Source organism: Heterodontus francisci, chromosome 19 (assembly GCF_036365525.1).
Source record: "Heterodontus francisci isolate sHetFra1 chromosome 19, sHetFra1.hap1, whole genome shotgun sequence".
NCBI classification, from domain to species: domain Eukaryota; kingdom Metazoa; phylum Chordata; class Chondrichthyes; order Heterodontiformes; family Heterodontidae; genus Heterodontus; species Heterodontus francisci.
Genome location: NC_090389.1, coordinates 23,065,006 through 23,077,338, shown reverse-complemented (window position 1 = coordinate 23,077,338; position 12,333 = coordinate 23,065,006). Strand labels below are relative to the sequence as shown.

The 12,333-nt window shown below is 45.4% G+C and overlaps 1 protein-coding gene across 2 annotated transcripts in view; it reads left to right on the top strand.

Annotated features, from left to right (window-relative positions):
- sumf1 (sulfatase modifying factor 1) overlaps nt 1-12,333 on the top strand; it is a 157,495-nt gene that overhangs the window by 99,033 nt on the left and 46,129 nt on the right. The window lies entirely within an intron of this gene.

Sequence of the window (12,333 nt, the reverse complement as noted above, 5' to 3'; positions counted from 1 at the left end):
CGCAATCAGCAATGCATCACTGTATCAGGGAGGTCACCGATGCCTTGTTCAGGAGGACCGGCGATTATGTGCACTTCTGGACAGACCCTGAGAGTCAGGCCGAGAGGATCGTTGGATTTGGGGCCATTGCAGGATTCAGACAGGTGCAAGGAGTCATCGAATGCATGCATGTGATCATCAAGGCTCCAACAGAGCAACCAGCCACATTCCTCAATCGAAAGGGCTTCTACTCACTCAATGTGCAGCTAGTGTGCGACCACAGGAAGCACTTCCTGCAAGTGTGTGCTGCTTCCCAAGCAGCTGCCATGACTCCTTCATACTGCGCCAGTCCCAGGTGCCCCTGCTGTTCACTGCACCGGCTCAGATTCAGGGGTAGATTCTTGGGAACGAGGGCTACTCCTTGCTGACATGGCTTCTGACACTGGTGAGGAACTCCAGCGGCAATGCAGAAGAGCGATCCAATGCCTGCCACGGCTCCGCCCAAGCTACCATCGAGCAGCATGTCGGCATGCTGAAGATGCTCTTCCGCTGCCTCGATAGATCAGGTGGGGCCCTACAATATGAATCAGACAGGGTTGGGTGCATTGTTGTTGTATGCTGCATTATGCACCACCTCGCAGTACAGAGCAGGGAGGCCTTCCAGGATGATGTGGTACTGGAGCAGGAGATATCCTTGGACAATGAGGATACAGGGCATCTTGGAACAACCAAGCATAGGAGTACGGGGCGTAGTGATGGAGGGCCAACATGACGGAGCAGTGAGTAAGGGATGCCAGAACATGCCTGATCACTGAGCGCTTCTACAATCCCTGAAGTGCAACATATGCTCCCCACAACACACCAACATCCTTCACTTTGTCTGAAGTCTTCTGCGTCTGTGACATCCGTCTCTCCAGCATTACTAGCAGCAGCTGACTGAGCCGTTGCCCATGTGACTGCATCCGTGCAGTGCCACATCATGTATATTGGCATGGCAATGATATTCCTTACATTGGTGGTACTGTCGGGCCAATGATGTATTGGGAGGACACATAATCGGTACATGGTGGCATGCGTCATTCACACAGGAAAGGCTACACTTGTTAGAAAAGCACATTTACTTATATTGAGTGTGACATAGGCGTCTCACCCATGGTGTGAAGGTGTCTTTTTGAACTGTTTGTGGGTGCTTCTTCACGGTGTGACCTCTGCGCTAGCAGCTTGACTGAAGGCAGGCTGCTGATCAGGATGCTACTTGGCTTTGGATGACTCCGGCGGTCGTCCTCTGGACACCTGAGGCCTGGAGGGTCCCGGCTGCCTGAGGGCCTCCTTCACCAGTACAGAGCTGTCCTCAGGGTTGTGGCTGCTGGTGCTGGACTTAACGATGGGAGGGACTGAGGAACCGATGCCCACCCTGAGGGGGGACCCCAGATGTGGAGCGCAGGCTCGCCTCCTCCCTCTCTGGGCTCGTAAGAACCTCGCTGCTCTCCCGAGAAGGACTGAGCAGAAACACTCTCCAGGCCCCTTGTCCCTCTCTCCCGTTGCCACTGCTGCGTCAGGTTCTTGGCCAAGGCAAGGGTTTGCAGGTCAGCGCGTATCAGTGGAATGTGCTCTCCATGCGGGTCGCCAATCTCTCGCTGGATGAGGCCAATAGCTCAAATGCCTGGCATCTGGCAGCTGTCATGGCCTGGAAGGACTCCCCCACCATCCACTCAAGGCACACATGGCCTCTGGCATCTCTGTCAGATGTTGCCGTTACTCTCTCTGCAACTCCAGCATGTCCTGTGCTGCCGACACCAGGAGCTGATCAGCCTGGGGCTCAACATAGGCTTGACACCCACAGTCCTCCGACTGCCAGAGGCATTGCCTTTCTCAGTCTCAGTCAGTTGTTCAGGCGCGTGTGGTGCTCTCACCAGCTTGTGACCTAGACTCTAAAGCCGAACGGATTCCCACCAAGGTGAGTGTATCTGCGCTGGTGGAACGTGCAGGAGTGTCATGCGACTCTGCATCCTCTGGGGTTGTCTCTTCCTTAGAGGTCCTGGAAGTCTCCAGGGCCTCCAGTGCTGACTCAGAGCATCGCCCTGCAAGATACAATGTGAGGAACAGATGGGTTTTATGGTACAGTTGTCGCAACAATGGCAGCATAGTATCTGCATATGAAATGTTATTGGGAATCATTGTGTTTGTCAAAAATCAATCTTCACCCGGGTCCCCAAGTCCACGTCCGAAACATTACGTGCTTGCTGGCTGCCGCCTAGCTCCATTGCCTCTTCTTCGGCTTGTGAGCGGCCTCAGGTCTGGCAGCCCGTCCCCCGTCCCGCATGCCTCCCTACTATTGTGTGCCCTCTTTGCCTGGAAGAGCAAGGATGCAGATATTGAACATTGCTAAACATCAACATAATGCTTTTAACAATATGAGCGCTTCAACAACAGGTAGGGGAAGCTTAGTCTGGTACACGGACTCACCCTGTCATGGGTGTGACATGCTCTGGGGTGCAAACAAGGGTGGCTTGGTACACATATGCAGCCAGTCATGTGGCATCAATCCTCCCCGACCTCCCTGTCTTTGACATGGCAGTGGCAGCTATGTGGCATACCGTGTGGGGACACCCACCTCAAACAAAGTCGTTCTGCAACATGCCATTTACCTTTGCCAAGTACATGAGATCGTTGACCCTCTTCCTGCACTGGACCCAGTCTCGTTGGATGACCCCACGGTAGCTTACTCCTTTGCGATCTCCATCCAGGATTGCTTGGTCGGGTGGGAGGGCCTCTTCTTGCCATCACTGGGGGAAAGGACCTCCCACCTTTCCCTTGCAGCCTGGAGGAGAGTGAGTAGGGAGGCATTGCTAAACCTCGCACGTCCGACATTCGCACTGGGCTTCCCGGGGTGCTGCTTCAAACCTGGTGCAATGCTGCAAGCACTCCTGGATGTTCTGCTCCAGCAGCACAATCAAAATGTAAGAAGAGCTTTTAGGCAGAGCTGGCTGCCTTTTAAAGATGGTGCAACACCTGCTCACAAATCAATTGACGTTATTGCCAGAATCGCAGAGCCTGCCCCCCTCCACCACGTGATGGGGAAGCGGGGGGGGTGGTAGGGAAACGGGTCGACTGGCGTATTCAAATGTGCTGCTGCATGCTACATCGTGGCAGTGCGCAATCCGCACATGCGGGCTGCCCGCTGCCACTTTTGGCGGTGGTACTATTAAATACAGCCCTTGGAGTGTGGTCTGCCCATTTATAGATATGTGTGCGTGTGTGTGTTCTGAGAATAGTTTCACTTTCATCCTCCCTACTGACAAGTCGCTTTCCGTTTACACCCCAGGATTCCTGATCTTTCATTTGAACTTGAAGTCATAAACTTTTGGTACATACAGCACAGTCTGTACTCCAGCAAAAGAAAAAGTTGATTTGTGCATGTTCAGTCTTAACAGCAGAACGTGCTAAGCACTTGAGAAAAAGTATTAGAGGATGCAGGGGAAGAGCTGGGAAACAAAACTACAGTTGCTAACTCTAATGCAGAACTAGCATGAGCACAGGCATGATAGGCTGAATTACATTCTTTTTTGTAAATCCAAAATTTCTGTGTAGTGACCCACTGTGAAAGGTAGCCTGAGAGTAGGTGCGTGCCTGTCTTCTATGGGTGATAAGGGAATGGGAAAAATGCCTCTTAACAAAAGATAAAACAGCAGAAGTTGAATTGATTCAGCATCTTAAATTGGTGCACCAGTATTTTTGACAAGTGAAACTTCCATTTCCACCAGGAGTGGGTGTCTGATCTCTTTTGTTGATTCCTTTTGTGCTAAGTCTTGAGCAAAATTTATACCCAAATCCTCTCTGTAACCCATGAGTGACAGAGCACTAATATCAATGGAAAGTTTCTGATTCACTATAATTAATGTCACTGTGAGACGGAGATTCCGGTGATGGCTGCAATTACAGTTGTTCCCTTTTCCAAGCTGTGAGGAAAGCTAACTTACTCCAGCATGTCTTGCGGTGTTCCAGTAGACATGACTTTGACTACATCTAATGGTCTCTCACACTCATTTTTTCAGCACTGTATACGCCAGGTCAATGTTTTGTACCCTAGATGCCAACCACAGTTCTGATCACTTTGTGGGTGGCACAGTGGCGCCGTGGTTAGCACCGCAGCCTCACAGCTCCAGCAACCCCGGTTCGATTCTGGGTACTGCCTGTGGGGAGTTTGCAAGTTCTCCCCGTGACCGCGTGGGTTTCTGCTGGGTGCTCCGGTTTCCTCCCACAGCCAAAGACTTGAAGGTTGATGGGGCAATTTACAATGGTCAATTTACCTAAGTGTAGGTAGGTGGTAGGAGAATGGTGGGGATATGGTAGGGAATATGGGATTAATGTAGGATTAGTATAAATGGGTGGTTGTTGGTCGGCACTGACTCGGTGGGCCGAAGGGCCTGTTTCAGTGCTGTATCTCTATGACTATAACATTAAACAACTTTTTATTTCAGTTAAGTGAAGGTTCGTGCCAATGGTTTTACGTTTCCTGCATTATTCTACAAAATAGCACTACAGCTGTTGATATTTTCTGTGTCTTTGAGTCAAGGGTCCATTTTGTCCCCCCCTCTTTTGCCGCCACTATGCTGACCTTGTTTATCGTTCCCTACCTATCGGCTGCTCTGTAGTTGCATTTGTCGATTCGGTTCCCTGACTCCTGTCTTGCGGTCTTTCGTATAAACTACATTGCTGCAAATGAGGATCAATATAAGGTGCAGGATTGCATTCCTGTCAATTGCATTAACAGCAGGACAACGCAACGACATTTAACCAAACCCCTCTGTATTAGTGACCTTGAGAACCTTAGACATTGTTCACTAAATAGTTCCATTCTCAATGATTCTTAAAGTCTAGAAATACTCTAGAAATAAAAAGCTAGTATCAGTAATAGTGACCATGAAACAACCAGATTGCCATAAAAACCCATCAGGTTCATTAATTTTGCTTAGGGAAGGAAATCTGCCATTCCTACACGCTCTGGCCTATATATGACTCCAAATTCATAACAATGTGATTAACTCATAACTGCTCCCTGAAATGGTCTAGGAAATCACTCAGTTGTATTCAAGAAGGCAGCTCACCACCACCTTTTCAAGGGCAATTAGGGATGGGCAATAAATGCTGATCTTGCCAGCAATGCCCAGCAATTTCATGAATGAATAAAAACAGAAAAAAGGATTATTAATTCAGGTTAAACTAGCACCAGATGAGCATGTATTTACCCACGTTCATACATACAAGGTGTATATTTACCTTGTGCTCACACTCAGCCCTGTAGTCATATACTTTTGTCTTTTGTTAACCTCAACATCGGTTCCAATTTAAGCAAAAACAAGTGCTAATGTGATGAAAAGCATCTTTGTTCATTATCACCCTCTGGGCAAAGCACAAAGTATTCTTTGTATCTAACTCTGTTACCCTCATATTGTCGCTTTGTTAGTATTTATTAGCTTATTTAAATAAAAGAATTATGGGAGTATTTTAACTTTTATCATAGGGCTAAAAACAGTTGATAGTGAATTAGCTGCCCATTTTACAATCTGTCCAATTTTCTTTGCCATTGAAGTCAAAGGAGAGAAAATTGCCTGAGGTTTAAAATGGGTGACTGACTCAATATCGCCTGGTTTTCGTCTGGTGATAGAAGTTAAAATTCGCCCTCTTCCCCCGATGACTGCCAACTTACGAAAGGTATTCTTTCTAGAAATTTTTTGATTGTATTCATATTCTGTATGAGCCGAGACTAATTCCTGAAATGAGGGGATTGTCCCATGAGGAGAGATGGAGTAGGCTAGGCCTACATTCCCTAGTATCTGGAAAAATGAAAGGTGATCTCATTGAAACATTTAAAATTCATAAGGGGCTTGACAGCCCCTTAGATCCAAGGAAGAGGCATATAAATCTGCCAGGAAAAACAACAGACCTGAGGATTGGGAGCAGTTTAGAATTCAGCAGAGGAGGACCAAGGGATTGATTAAGAAGGGGAAAATAGAGTACGAGAGCAAGCTTGCGAGGAACATTAAAAACAGACTGTAAAAGTTTCTATAGGTATGTGAAGAGAAAAAGATTAGTAAAGACAAATGTAGGTCCCTTACAGTCAGAAACAGGGGAATTTATTATGGGGAATAAAGAAATGGCTGACCAACTAAATGCATACTTTGGTTCTGTCTCCATAAATATCATACCAGAAATGTTGGGGAACACAGGGCTTAGTGAGAGAGAGGAACTGAAAGAAATCAGTATTAGTAGAGAAATTGTGTTGGGGAAATTGATGGGATTGAAGGTCAATAAATCCCCAGGGCCTGATGCTATGCATCCCAGAGTACTTAAGGAAGTGGCCCTAGAAATAGTAGATGCATTGGTGGTCATCTTCCAAGATTCTATAGACTCTGGAACAGTTCCTACAGATTGGAGGGTAGCTAATGTAACAGCATTATTTAAATAGGGAGGTAGAGAGAAAGCAGGGAATTATAGACCAGTCAGCCTGACGTCGGTAGTGGGGAAAATTCTAGAGTCCATTATCAAAGATTTTATAGCAGAGTTTTTATAGGGAACGGTGGTAGAAGCGGACAGAGTCAGCATAGATTTACGAAAGGGAAGTCATGTTTGACAAATCTACTAGAATTCTTCGAGGATGTAACTAGTAGAGTTGATGAGGGGGAGCCAGTGGATGTGGTTTATTTGGACTTTCAGAAGGCTTTCGACAAAGTCCCACATAAGAGATTAGCATGTCAAGTTAAAGCGCATGGGACTGGGGGTAGTGTATTGCGATGGATAGAAAATTGGTTGGCGGACAGGAAACAAAGAGTAGGGATAAATGGGTCTTTTTCCGAATGGCAGGCAGTGACTAGTGGGGTACTACAGGGATCGGTGCTAGAACCCCAGCTATTCACAATATATAGTAATGATTTAGATGAGGGAATTAAATGTAATATATCCAAATTTGCAAATGACACAAAACTGGGTGGGAGGGTGAGTTGTGAGGAGGATGCAGAGAGGCTTCAGGGTGATTTGGACAAGTGGAGTGAGTGGGCTAATGCATGGCAGATGCAGTATAATGTGCATAAATGTGAAGTTATTCACTTTGGTAGCAAAAACAGGAAGGCAGATTATTATCTGAATGGCTATAAACTGAGAGAGGGGAATATGCAGCGAGACCTGGGTGTTCTCGTACACCAGTCGCTGAAGGTAAGCATGCAGGTCCAACAGGTGGTAAAAAAGGCAAATGGTATGTTGGCCTTCATAGCGAGAGGATTCGAGTACAGGAGCAGGGATGTCTTGCTGCAATTATACAGGGCGTTGGTGAGGCCACACCTGGAATATTGTGTGCAGTTTTGGTCTCCTTATCTGAGGAAGGATGTTCTTGCTATAGAGGAAGTGCAGCAAAGGTTTACCAGACTGATTCCAGGGATGGCGGGACTGACGTATGAGGAGAGATTGAGTCGGTTAGGATTATATTTGCTGGGGTTCAGAAGAGTGAGAGGGGGATCTCATAGAAAGCTATAAAATTCTAACAGGACTTGACAGAGTAGATGTAGGAGGGATGTTCCCGATGGTGGGGGAGTCCAGAACCGGGGGTCATAGTCTAAGTATACGGGAGTAACCTTTCAGGACTGAGATGAGAAATTTCTTCACCCAGAGAGTGGTGAGCCTGTGGAATTCGCTGCCACAGAAAGCAGTTGAGGCCAAAACATTGAATGTTTTCAAAAAGGAGTTAGATATACCTCTTGGGTCTAAAGGAATCAAAGGGTATGGGGCGAAAGCCGGAACAGGCTACTGAGTTGGATGATCAGCCATGGTCATAATGAATGGTGGAGCAGGCTTGAAGGGCCAAATGGCCTACTCCTGCTCCTATTTTCTATGTTTCTATGACAGGGTAGATGCTGGAAGGATGTTTCCCCTGACTGGAGAGTCTACAACGAGGAGACACACTCTCAGAATGAGGGGTCGGCCATTTAAGACCAAGATGATAAATTTATTCAAAGGGTTGTGGATCTTTGAACTCTAACTCGGAGACCAGCAGATGCTCAATCGTTGAGTATTTTCACGACAGAGATTGATACATTTTTGGATACCAAGGGAATTGGGGGATGGGGATAGTGCGAGATGGTGGATTTGAGGTAGAAATTCATGATCTTTTGAATGGGGAAGCAAGTTTGAAGGACTGAATGGCCTATTCCTGCTCCTATCTCTCATGTTCTTTTGAGTACAATGATATAGAGATGAGGGATCTCCAATATCTGGGATACTTGAATGGTTGCTATATTGTATTATCTATTTAGTGTCCTGTGTTGCTTTGGTGAGCATTCACTAATTTTGCATGTCAGCGTTTTGAAAAATATGAAGCAAAAAAGAGAAACCATTTGAACTGAACAAGCCCACCTTTCACACAACATGTAATACTTACTCCACTGTGGACACAGGCACACTCAATATCTTAGAGATGACAGCTATGTATAGCTAAACATTTAAGAAGGTCAAACTCTCTGAATTCTTTTCTGATCCTTACCAATGTAATCTAGCAAAATTTCAGTGCATCAATCTCAGATTATTTAAACATGAGCAGTCGGATGCCACAGATGATATTTTAATGACCTTGTAGCATGGGCACCATTGTTAGGCACCGTGAGGCCTGGTAGATTTTACCTGCCCTTAGTGAACACAAGTTTAGTTTTCTGAGTTTATTTAGTTGAGAGTTAAAGTCACATACAAAATGAATGGCTTGTTATATTCTAGGAAGCTTGTTGGTGAAGTCTAGTATTGGAGCCAATCTTTACTCAGTCAAACATATATTTACAGAGCGAAACGTTACAAGCATACACCTCCTAACTAAACCACACCAGACTTTCAGTAAGTGTCTCGTTATATTTGCTCAAGTGAAACCCCAATTAATATGGCTGATGTGAAAACATTGTTTCATGCAGAATATCAGAGTTTATAATGCAAAATCTAACCATCACCCATTGACATTCAAAGACATTACCAACATTGAATCCCCCACCAACATTCCACCATTGACTTGAAACTTAACTGGACCAACCCTACAAATACTGTAGCTACAAGAGAAGGTCAAAGGCTTGGTATTCTGCAGGAAGTAACTCACTTGCTGACTTTCCAAAGCCTTTCCACCATCTACAAGGCACGAATCAGGAGTGTGATAGGATATTCTCCACTTGTCTGGATGAGTGTAGCTCCAATAACACTCAAGAAGATCAGCACCCACTTGATCATGCACCACCTTAAACATTCACTCCCTGTGAATGTTCGCTGTGAATTCGCTCACTGTGTTCCATCTACAATACTGTAGCAACTTGCAAGTGCTTCTTCAACAGCACCTTCCATACCCACAACATCTTCCATTTAGAAGGACAAGGGCAGTAGGCAGCATGGGAACACCGCCAGCTGCAGGTTCCCCTCCAAGTTGCACATCACTTACATTTGAAATATATCGCCTTTCCTTCATTGTCTCTGGGACTCCCTCCCTAACAGCACTGTCGGAGTACTTTCAATGGTTAAAGAAGATGTCTCACCACTAGCTTCTCGAGGGTAATTAGGGATGGACAATAAATGCTGGCTTTGCCAGCGACGCCCACATCCTTTGAACGAATTCAAAAAAATAATATGTTTAACTCATCTATCCTAACTTTAGTGAAAGTTGCCCTCGCCCCCAGGTTTAGCAATAAATGACTGTTTCTCAAGGCACAGGGACAGGAAATTACAGCATATTAGCCATCCACATTGCCACCATCACTCCCACTTTTAAACACAATTATACCCTTTCACATTACTGAACCCCATGTAGTAAATACTAATTTATTTGAAAGGTGAATGTTAGCCTGCGTTGTTCTGACATTTGCTGTTTTTGGGAGAAAACCAGTATCTGAAATGCTGTGACAAAGTAGGATCAATGAAACCAGTCCAGAACAACCCACCTTTGTAGACATTTATAAAGGGGCGGTGGGGTTCTTTATTATTACAGATTTAGCTTTGATTACCCTGTCAGGACCAATGCTAACTGAACAGTTATGTGGAGAGACAAAAGAAGCTGGGATTGTTCTCCTTTGAGTAGAGATGGTTCCGGGGAAATTTACTAGCGGTGTCCAAAATTGAGAGGTTTTGATTGAGTAGACAGGGAGAAACTGTTATCACTGGCAGGAGGGTTGTTGATCAGATTTAAGTTAATTGACAAAAGAACCAGAGGAAAATGGAGATTTTTTTTTTAGGCAGCCATATATTATGATTTGGAATGCTCTGCCTGAAAAGATGATTCAATAATAACTTTTAGATGGAACTTGGATATATAATTGAAAAGGAAAAATTTGCAGCTCTGTATGGAAAGAGCAGTGTTGTGGGGGGGAGGGGGTGGGGGAGGCTAATTGGATAGCTCTCTTGTGCTGTAATTTTCAATGATAACATATTATAGTGAGACAATCTGTCAATGCAGGTGGTCTTTCAGTGGTTTTCACCATACTGTAATGTGGCAGAACTCAGTGGCAAGAAAATGGTTCCTCAGGCTGAAATTCAAACATGCTTCCTCTGTGCAGATATCTTTACCGGATGATAAAAGGCAGTTTTCACAGACACAATAAGCCTTTAAAAAAACACAATAATTCCTATGTTAGATCCTGTCAGATCTTGGGCTTTGGAGTCAAATGTTAATGGAATCCTGAAAGGGTTAATGTGGCTTCTGTTTATTTTTATATCTCTGGCCACTACCCATTTCCCTGCTTTATGAAGGGGAGAGGGTTGTGCACACAGACACAAATACATTTACACTTTATTTGACTTTTTTTGATTCTCTTTTGGAGGAAGGACCTTTATGCCTGGCTCTCCTGATTTTTTTACACTGCTGCTCCAAGGTCTGTCTCTCATATTGCTAGGCTCCACTGCATAATACCCAGACAGCAAATGCACATATTGACTGTAAAGATGGCCTTACCCCAAATGCACTTTCATAGTCACACATTTGTAACAGCCTGTGATGCTGTCAGTGGGCCGTGAACACTTTGCAGTGCAGCCAGTGGAGAGAGAGTGGCAAGTAACATTCGCGCCACACAAGTGCCAGTCAATGACCATCTCAAACAAGAGAGAATCTAACCATCTCCCCTTGATGTTCAATGGCATTATCATCACTGAATCCCCCACTATCAACATCCTGGGGGTCACTATTGACCAGAAACTGAACTGGACCAGCCACATAAATACTGTGGCTACAAGATCAGATCAGAGGCTAGGAATCCTGGGTGAGTAACTCAACTCCTGTCTCCCAATGCCTGCCCACCATCTACAGGACACAAGGCAAGAGTGTGATGGAATACTCTCTTTTTGCCTGGATGGGTGCAGCTCCAACAACACTCAAGAGGTTCGACACATTCCAGGACAAAACAGCCCACTTGATTGGCATCCCATCTACCACCTTCAACCTTCACTCCCTTCACCGCTGACACACAGTGGCGACAGTGTGTACCATCTACAAGATGCACTGCAGAAACTCACCAAGGCTCTTGGCAGCACCTTCCAAACCCGCAACCTCTACCACCTAGAAAGACAAGGGCAGCAGATGCATGGGAACACCACCACCTGCAAGTTCCCCTCCAAGTCACACACCATCCTGACTTGGAACTATATCACCATTCCTTCACTGTCGCTGGGCCAAAATCTTGGAACTCCCTTCCCATCAGCAGTTGGTATACCTACACCCCAAGGACTGCAGCAGTTCAAGAAGGCAGGCTCACCACCACCTTCTCAAGGGTAATTAGGAATGGGCAATAAATGTTGGCCTAGCCAGTAATGCCCGCATCCCACAAATAAATAATTTTTTAAAAATCTGCCATAGGTTTCTCTCCTGTGGTGTAAAACTGCAGAGAATGTGTCTGCTGCTGTTAGAATAGACAATAGGTAATTAGTTTATTCTCCATTTCATTAATTTACCACTCTTTCCATGCCTCACACCTCAAATGAGAGAAACAGATCTGTGGTAAATGGAGTTTTGGACTTCTCTGAGTGCAGGCAGCTGTGTCCAATTTAGCTCCAGTTAAATTATAATAACATGCAATAAGTGACAAAGGGTGATCCTGGTCTAATTTACATGCGCCAATCCATCTATATCGCAAAACATGGGATATTTCAATTTGTATCATCAATAAATTTTGTAAAGATCTGTTTGCACCATGTCCAGCACTGTCAGGTTGCACATGCCTCTGCTCAAACTGCTCATCCTTACGCACAACGATAACCTCAGTTTCTTTTCTCACTGCCAATTGTTTCCAACCCCTTTCCCCTGTCCTCTCCACCCTCACCTCCAATAACAACAAGACTAAGACCATCCAT